The following is a 10,950-nucleotide window of genomic DNA, read 5'->3' as shown; positions in this document are numbered from 1 at the left end:
ACCCATCAGCCTTGACCATCATTAAAAGGTCGACGAGACGGACGAAAGTCTTTGCTAGAGAACTGGTATAAATTTTTTATTCAGTTAGCTAACTTCTTTGAATTCACTTTTTATGTGAGAATATCGTATGTGATTTAACAATTGTTTAATTATACTCCTCACACATGTAAGATTGTTTAACGAATATGAAAACGTATCATATTGACGGTTTTTCTTCGTCGGGAATTGCATTTAAAACGAAAAGGCAATATCTTTTACTATAATTTTATAATACAATCTTTGCACGTTTCATCTGATTTATAGCTCATATATTATTAGGCAATCTCTTCATATGCCTTACTACCATCGAAAATAAATTGCGATATATTCCTATCTGACAGATGTGCGCAAAAGATACATTTCCTCGAAAGCAAAATAATTTAAAGAGAAATACGTCGCTTTTATCTCCAAGGATATTTTTAGAAGGTCTATGCTTGTTGATATGTCATGAAATCGGTATCACTAGGACGGTACCATCCTCTTTGTAACGTTACGCTTATATTTCGTAGTACTCCTGTTGCTGATCGGTATCACTAGGACGGTACCATCCTCTTTGTAACGTTACGCTTATATTTTGCAGTACTCCTGTTGCTGATGAAACAAGTCGTTGTTAGAATATTTTAAGTAATGATACGAAAAGTCAGTTGTACGTTTTATATTTTAACTATTCTCTTTTAACAATGACGTACCATACGCGCTGTAATTACTGTTATAATATATACCGTTATACTATCATTAAATAGATTTAATAGATTTTTCAATTAAATAGAATCGATTAAATAGATTTAAATCTGGCACCACAGTTTGAATATATAATATTATTTGTATATCTTTATTGTTTTAAGAAATCTAGTATAATCTATTGAAATTTGTGATACTCTTTCAGGAAACTTTTTGAACATATTTAGATTATATAAAATAATATATATTTCTCATTGCATGGAAAATGGACTATTATTGAATAGTCCATAGCTTTTACAGCAGGCGCCGTAATTGCGAATACGCTCACTACTTTACTTAGTGCGATTTAAGTGCATGCGCACTCGGATGACGTGTTTCGTTTGTTTGTGAACTGACTGGCATCATTACTCTTGTGGATTCAATTAGCGGAACGGCCGGAGCTGCCTTTCGCGATAACCACCAACGAATACTGATAGCCGATTGTGTAACTTTGTGACCAAAAGGCTACGGCTTTTGTATACACTATGCAGCAACTGGAGAATATTATTTTTTAAACAATTGTGTATGATAATATACATAGTGGGACAAAACAATGATTACATAAAAGTATTAATTATACAAATTGTCAGTTACTAACTCTTCCATTTATGATTCTATATTATCATTTATGAGTTTTATGAAATCTCCTTTGGACAAAACATTACCAAATTTGATTTTTAAATATTATGGAACAAAAAATCTAATCTATATAAAATAGTATTAAAAAGAATTGTTCTGCATCTAATTCTGTTTTCAAAAACAAAAAATCAAAAACTTTATCTTTAGAATTAACATTAGAATTAATTTTAAAGTTAATTACAGTCAGTATTAATTATTACATTGAACAAAATCTGTAGCAGGGGAAGAGATCAAAATTTTCGCGAGTCTTATACCATTACGAAATAAATCGGTAGGCAAAAATTTAAATTTGGATAACATGCAATTGAAAATAAAGAAACTAGTAAAAACATTTAAAAGAGATAGTTTATATATTGACTGAAGAATTTGATGAAACTAATGGTAATGGTGGCTATCGTGTTTGTTGGCTGTAGATCATGATTGCATTTGGTCAATGGATAGTTTAGAAATCTATAAGAAAAACACATGTGATTGTTTGTGTTGATTCATAAATATGAATCACTCAATGAAGCAGGTCCATTACTGTATATCAGAATCAAGAGAACTTTCAAACAGTAGTTTCATTATGGAGTTATTACTTCCGCTAAAGAAAGCAAAAATTGTTTTGTTAGCTAGAAAAGTGTTAGTCAGATTTCTGGAATGCGAAAGAAATGTTGTTGATTGATCTCTTTAAGCGTAAAAAATTGAGCAAAATTTGAATTAGTGCCGTATATCTATTCTATTTGTCAGCAAATTCTTAAATATTTAAGCAAAATTGCAAATAAATAAAATTTGTCGTTTTAGTTAATATGATATTAACACACAACATAATACATTTAAATTTTTCCTTTTCAAACTTTATTTATTTAGTATCGAATTTTTGATAATTATACCAAACAATTTTCTATTAGTTGCAATTTTTACTCGCTATTTACAAAATAATCACGAAATTGTTTTACGCGATACAAGTTTCTAATCTACTAATGCTACATGAAACTCTTATCATTTCATCGACTGTACGAATTATCTTATCGGACTAGATAGTACATCTTTTTTTCCACCGAATCTTCATAAATATTACAAATAGTCTACAGTCGGAAGGAAAATTTGCATCATCATTTCAAGTATCGAGATTATTTAGTTACTGTATCAAACTCATGCAAACGTGACGCGCAACTTAGCAATCTTAATGATTTCATTAAGTAATTACAGATTTTAATCGTATTATAAAATACTGCATAAAATGTGCAATATTTTAAATACAATTTATATATTTCAAAATATCTCTTATTACTCCACAGATTCTAATTGCATTTTCTTTTAAAGTGTCCAATATTTAGATATTCCAAACATTTATATGAATATTCATGCGTACATAAATATTGATACGTTACGAATCCGACACAGAAAACAAAAATATTTAAACAAATATAAATGCGACGATATCTGTATATTGCTGTTTGTTACTTTTTTTCTGTTACTTTATGATATTTTTGAAAGTATGTACAAGAATATTTCTCATTGAAATATTAATTGATATGTAATACGTCCTTAGAAAGAGAGAAAAATAATATATAATAAAAAAATTTTAAATAAGATAAAACTGTTATGTGATCATATTAAAAACTTATATTTTAACAGGTTTCGAGTATTTTTATTATAATATTTAATATTTGATTGTATTCTATAACAAGCATTTTATAATAAGTATTATATTCGCAAATTATTTGTACATCAGGAAAGTTTCATAAATTATTCATAGAAATTGTTTGCAGCAAGAATAGAACTCAAACTACCTGTATTATATTGTTTAGTGAAATCTTATTTTTATTGTTTGATTCTGACCAAATCAATGACAGTACATAAGACTTCCCAAATTTTCATGGATGACATACGTTGAATCCCTCTAATAATCAACTCAAATTAATAATAGCAAGTCATTCTTGAAATTTGCTTAGCTTGTCCCAGATACGACATATCTTCAAAGAAGCTCTGCATTATCTTCAAACAACGATCTTGTGAAATAGTGGAATAGGTACACACCTTGCGTGTTATTCATTGTGTCGTAAGGGATTATCTACGCCACTTTATTTCATTGCTGGTAATAACAAGATGTAAGATTTTACACGACATGGCAAAGATTGAAAGAAAAATGCAGAAGTATTTTTCAATTCATTTGTTGAACTTTTGTTGAAAAATTGCATGTATAATCACTAAATATGTATACATATATAAAGTCAATTTAATATACGCAAATACAATAGTACACTTCGATTTAAGTCAACATACTGTGAACTTAAGATACATTGATATTAACTAGATTGGCTTCACATCGAATAATATAATAATTCTCTTAATTATTCTCTTATCTTAATTCTTAAAATAAAGAGATTTAACACAATAAGATTTAATCTGAGTTAAGATTATATTATTTTCTGTTGATGAATGCCAAATACAAAACTAACTGTTTTGTTTACAAATAAGATTATTAATTACGTAAGCTAGATGTGTATTTTTACGGCTAGAATTCTTTCATTTCAATGCTAATCTTTTATTGTCCTTTTATTATTGCACGTAATGAAAAAAGCAGGGGTAGGTCGCGTTTAGCTCAAATAAACGTGAGCCAAGCTAAATGGGACAATATCTATCATTGGCTGCCGCACCCTTCCTATCTCCGGCCCTACCTTGTTGGTCATCACACTAGGGGTTTGTCCAGGTTGCTTTAAAAGTCGTTTTCCAGGAGACGGTATCTTCGCGCAATCTTTATTATATACAATCATGGATGGCAATCTGAGATCTTTCAATTACGCGCCCAATAGAATCTTTCAGTTATCTTCAATTGTTTTCACACTAAATATACAAAGATATATGAAACATCTCAGCCTTATCGAAATTAATTTAAACAAAATTTAAACAACGAATTGCAATGCAGATCAGTTTAAATGCTTGTGAAAATTCGTAAAGTCACAAATAGTAGCAGCGATATAGTAATTTTTTTTTAAGTTACTTTTTCCCTTAAATGTTTTGTTTAGAACTATAAATTGTTAATCATCAATTCTGATCGAGTATGGCCAACATTAAAAAATTAAAAAGTAACTTAAAGGAAAACAATTATTAAATCGCTGCTACATCTATTTGGGACCTTACAAACTTTTGATGCACCTAATACAATCATTAAAATTTAAAGATTGCTAGGACTAATTTTTTTCCGCTTAATTTGGGGAAAAAATATGAGTGTAATCGCGGAATAATATATCACTTAATAATAATTAAAATATGCTTCTCAAATAAATAAATGTGGTTTTCGTAATCACGAGACAAAGGAAAAACGATTAAGCAAGCATTAAATCGTAATAGGTCGATGTTTCTGCGATTGCCCAGAAAATGACTTACGTAAACTCCGTATCACATCTCGCATATCGTCACAACCGACAATCGACCCAATACTTAAGTAGGTAAATCGTACAATTACGTGGACAAACCACCATTTTTACCATGTAGTGCGCTATTTGTCACGCAAATAAAGCGGTTAGCCGCTGACGATTCGGACCCATCATTAATTGTTTATTCAAAAGTTATAAATAAAAGAAGTTTCTGAATAATAAAAAACTTATTCTCAGTATTAGAGAACATAAGTTGCTGATATGTATACAGGGTGTCTGTATCTATCATATATATGATAGATTCCTGAGTTTGTCATTTGGAGGCGAAAATCCTAATACCAAAATGTCGTGGCTACTATAATTTTTAAACAAGAAAAGTATAAAGTTCACCAATCAGCTTATCAAAAGTGCACGCACTCAGGGACATTGCAAATATCAAATAGGAATAGCAAAAGGACTCTTTTACAACACTTCATTCTATAGTTGAGTGATAACTATATTATACTGGACATAATACAGAATTTAAAAAATGTTAATGCTGTAAGAAACAATAAAGTATTCTTATGTCATGCTTACCAATTGAAACAATTGAAACACAAATGTTTTCATTTCTATATTACTCTAGATAATAAAGAAATACAATTTTTTCAATCTTATATGTTTTATTTTTTATTTCCAAATTTTTTAATTTTTATATTAAATAGATAATTTGTGAAAACAATAGATAATTTGTGTGGCATATCGAATAAGATGTGTGTATGAATGTATAAATTCTTTCATAAATATTAAATAGTTCTTAAATAGTATATACAGGGATATCTGATATCTTCGATATTAATAGTTTTAGCAACAAATATTTCAAATATAAGTTGTATAGTTTCAAGGTGGACGTATGATGATATTAGGCACTCTTCACCTTCAGACTTTGCTGGGTTATGTAAAGCTTACCTTTAATTTTTAAATAGGAACAGCTACTCCTTTTTAGGAATTCTTATACATTATGCCAAGACGTTTCCCAAAAGCCAAAATAAAATTGGATATATATATCTGATTTTATTTTTTCTATTAAAAACTCAATGAGTTACTACCGTAAGAGACAGAGGAATTGACTCATGAAAACATTCTATCCGCTTACGAATCGTCTTTCAATCGACTGATTAGCGAGAGCGCGAGTAACAATGATATGATTATGTTCGGAGAAAATATCTTAGCTGCTGAGTTAGACTTTCGGGATAATTGTTGAGTGAGAACGAGAGATAGATATCGCGGCAAGAGTTCGAGAAAGAATCATGCGCGAGTTTAATGGAGAAATTTTGCTGAGTTAAGCACGATCTATGCGTTGGTAACTTAATCAGTTTTGCCCATTTCTCTGTCTCTCGGTTGGATTTAATACAATATATTATATATATTTCATATATTTGTATCAAGTAATTGTAGCGTTGACTTTATTATGACTTTATTATGAATATTTTTTAAAGTTCTTGTTTTTTTAAATATTAATTTAATTTAAAATTTTCTAAAGTTTTGAAATGAATAATCAGAAACATTAGCAGTGACAACGAAAGTTAATATCGCTTGTTAATCTGACCAATAATGGTACGATCGATTGCCGATCTGATCAATGTGAAGATAAATTCGGTTGTTAATTCAACCAATGGAAATAAGATCTATTATTGATCCGATTAATGATTGTAAGATCAATTATCGATTCAATGAAGGTAATATCGATTGTTAATCCAATCAATAAAGTAATAATAGTAATCTGTTGTTGGCCTGACTAATAAAACTAGATAATCGATACTTATCATCTTGCTTAAATTAGATGTTTAAAGTTTCAACTTTTATTTTCGAGGCATAATTGAAACCTATGTCTGTGAAGTTATTAGGTACAGATACCATAATTATTCTTCGACAAGCTTCGTTTATTTTGTATTTATGTCATCTCGAGTTGAGTTTCGTAAACTATATTTTTTATAAATCCCCGTGGAAAGAAATCTAAAATAAAGTCAAGTCCAAAGATCTCGGAGGTCGTGACTCCCCCCAATCTATCCAACGATTTTCGAATTGCTTATTTAAAAATTTGCGGACTTCATGATGAAAATATGTCCTATTGACATTAAAGTTTCTTATAATCAAATATATTGGCAAATCAGTTTTAAGAAATCTGAAATAATTTACGGTAACTGTTCTTTTAGAAATACTAATGATTTACCCGTTATATATCCCTATTTACGCGATGAGCTTCCAACGATGGTTGACTTACTTGATGATATCAATGAAGGTTCATTGGTGACTAATAATGACAATTGTGTCTGTTCAGACATCTACTATTATGTAACCTCATCGCTGAAGCAGACGTTCATAAAAAACTCGGGTTTCTGTCGTATAACATTAAGCATCCATCTGCAAACTTGGAATTGAATACGTGTGGTCGTATGTCAATGCAATTGACTCCTCTATACTTCGTATGTATCTCATCGATTGACCCGTTGTTACGTATGCGACAGGATAGTGTCTATCCATATTAGTAATGATATTCTGTAAATCCTACAATATAGAATATTCTATAACATAGAATATTAATAATTAATATTAGTAAGTCAGTATTTCGCGATTTCCATCTTATTTTTAAACATTCTGTCAATTAATTAGAAATTATCATGGTATTTATGCTATTTATACGATTAAACAATTGATTAATATCTATATAACTAAGAAAGACAAAATTTTCCTCATGTATGGCAAGTGTTTTTTGTTGTATATTATTTTTGTTGTATATTGTTGTTTAATAATATCCTCTATAGGCTGCGGTCCAGTTGATGTTTTATAAATGCTTCAACACTTTCAAAACACTTTCTATCCTTTTTGTTCTTTCAAATAAAAAGAAGAAAAGAAAATGTTTCAAAGTATTTCGAGCATTGGATCGCAGCCTTAATCATATACCGTTCTTTAAATTGCTTTACGTAAGCATTTACGTTTGCAAAGATATGATTGATCTGATTGAATAATATTTCCGTTGCATTTGCAATTTAATATATGCGATATACTTTATGATTACTTCTTCACTCTAAAAGAAGAACACGATAATGGAAAAATAATAGAATCAAAATTTTCAAGAGTGTTTGAAACATGTATTGATCAATAAAATAATATATAGCATACTTTGAGTGAACTTATTATACATTGGATGTATATTCTACAAAGGTCGCGATGTATACTTTTAATCAATAATTTAAAATGGAGCATATTAACAAAATTGACAATACAGTATAATAATAACTATAATCAATATAATCGAATTTCGGAAATAACTATTTTGTAATTTTGAATTTTACTTGATTTCCCTCAGCAAACTTTTAGAAATACTTTGACAAAGTTATGCTATATAATAGGGTAAGAGGTACAGTTATTGATACATTAACTCTTTTAACTTAAATTTCTCGTCACATGCACGATGCTCGTACGCAAAGTTTATATGCTCGTACAAAGTACCTTTTCGCCAACAGATTTACTGAGTTATTTTAGATTTCTGTCATTGCGTTTCGAAGCGGGCAGCAAAAACATGCACTGATCTATTCGGAGCATCGCTAGGAGTGGGTCAGTGATTGTTTTTGCTACCGCTTCGAAACGCAATGACAGAAATCTAAGACAATTCAGTAAATTTATTGGTGAAGGAGTACTTTGTACGAGCATATGAACGTTTCACACAAGAGCCATGCATGTGTCGAGAAATTTCAATTAAAAAAATTAATGTGTCAATAACTATATCCGTGTCAATGATTGTATCTCTTACCCTACATACGTATGGACACTACTTAAATTACGTGAATTTAATTTAACTTACATATATTACCTGTAAAAATTAAAAATAAAAATTTTGAAAACTTTACAAATGTGAAAAAAGTTTACTAATATTCTACGATAGAACGATACAAAATTTAAAAAAGTGCATATATTGGATCAATACACAAAAAATTTAGGTTTATAATTTATTATATTACGAAAAGTAAATATGTTTTAAAATATTAGATAATTAGATAATTCTATTCCATATAGAGCAGGAATTCCCACTTAAGTTGCAGTATCCATTATATTCTTCCTTGTTTTTTGAGATTTTTTATCTGTTTTATATTTGTATGTATTTTTATTCACCAAATTATGATCCTGAAAAATTCTATAATAAACAACTATAGAATTCTATAGAGACAATTCATATTAAAATCTCTTATTAAATATTTTAAGTTTTAGCTGTCCACTTATTTTTTTAATGTTTTTTTATCTATTAATGTCGGATTTATTTTTTGTTTCTACTGATTTTTTTCTCGGTCGCGTCGATAAATTACAATTTTCAAAGAAATATGAGGTTACAAGGTTCTTCGACTTAATTCAATTAGTGTTGTTCTTCATTGAATAGACGAAACTGTCTCGGTGATGATGTATTGTCACCTCTGATTTAACGTTTATTTTTTGACGTAAGAGTCCGAAATGAGTGTCGCGTGATTGAGCAACTCCATGGTGATGACGAAGACGACATGTTTCGTTGAATTTCCATTAGCTTCCTTTCTTTCCTTCGCCCTTGTCACGCAATTCTCTCTCATATTACTCTGCCTTTAGCGAATTATTTATGAATATTATATACCACCACTGAATAATACAAACTACGCGACGTACTCGTGTGAATATTTCTAAAGATTTAATTATCTAAAATTTGAATGAATTCGATGTTGAGCACGATTATAATATTTCTGTAATGGTTGTCTATTTCTTAGTATACTTGAAAATGAAAAGAAGATGTCAGATACTATTTTAGTTGAATGTATATTTGCTTATAAAAAGAAGAGAGAGAGAAAGAGAGAGAGAAAGGAAGGAGAAAAGAGATACAGCATTGAAAGAGTAGCTAATGCAGAAAATTGTTATTGTGGTAATTTACATATTTATAGTACTTGAGTAAACAAAATAGGCCTAACTTTGTGCACGCTGCTATATAATATTGACATCCTGTAATATTTGGGACAATAGTGAGCAAAATGTCGCGGATTGACATTTCCAGAATGTCAGTAGTGTCAGCGCATATGCTAGATATAAATGATATTTCGACACTTTTCGCTTTGACCTAGTACTGATCTTCCAGGACGCTTTTATGAACTCTAGTAATCTAATACTCTAGTGCTCGATAACTTGTTTATGTTATCGTAATTATTAATTTAATAATGTTAAAATCCTAAATTAATAAAGCAATATATTTATCTTTTACCTTATAATTAGTAACAAAATTTACAACAGTACAAAATATGTTACAATTAACTTGAAAAATAAAAAAATAAAATAAAATTGTTGGCTACTATTTGGAAAACTTAAATTCTCGAAGAACTTTTTTACCTTTAAAAAATCGGAAAATTTCCTAGGAATTCACCTAAGAAATTTTATTATAAATTCATATAAGGGAATTTTTATTAAAACTGTTTCGTTAGATACTTTGTCTCTATTTTGTTAATGGTATTGTTTGTATTGAATATTTTCATATAAAGAAAAGTGAGTTGATGTTATAAAAGTGATATTTTATATTTATTGCACTTTCGTGCATCACAAAATCCTTTAGTTATACAATTTATAAATAAAAATTTAGCTATAATATTTTATGTAACAAAAGATATCTTCTTTTTCTCTAAAGGTCTACTTTTCTGAAAAGTTTTTCATATTTCATATTTGTAATACAGACAGAGCTTTGAATTTTTTATGATTGCAAAGAAAATTCGATATCTTGTTTGTTTTATTCTTATAAATTTATTATTAGTTGATTTTTTAATGAATCTGTTTTTCTTCATAAAAATAAATTCTACGATGGCCCTCCATCAGTTACGGATTGTAATATCTCATAGCAAGGATATTGTTGCAAAAAATAAAAGACGTGGCACAATAATTAAGAGAAGCATATAATTTATACTCGTATAAAATTTAAATGTTGTATTAGATATTATTTTAAATATTGTATATTTTAGATATATTTTAAATATCGGCTACTATGTTACACATATCTACCCAATACTGGGCATCTAAAGAACATCGATTATGGGGATCATATTAAAATTACAAGTGTGTTATTTGAAAATATGATCCGCATAATCGATGATTTTTTCCTTTACAATTTCTACTTTTTATTTTTGTATTTACTTTATTTATATATTTCACA

The sequence above is a fragment of the Ooceraea biroi genome, chromosome 1 (genome assembly GCF_003672135.1).
Source record: "Ooceraea biroi isolate clonal line C1 chromosome 1, Obir_v5.4, whole genome shotgun sequence".
NCBI classification, from domain to species: Eukaryota; Metazoa; Arthropoda; class Insecta; order Hymenoptera; family Formicidae; genus Ooceraea; species Ooceraea biroi.
Note: the sequence above shows the minus strand (reverse complement) of the source record.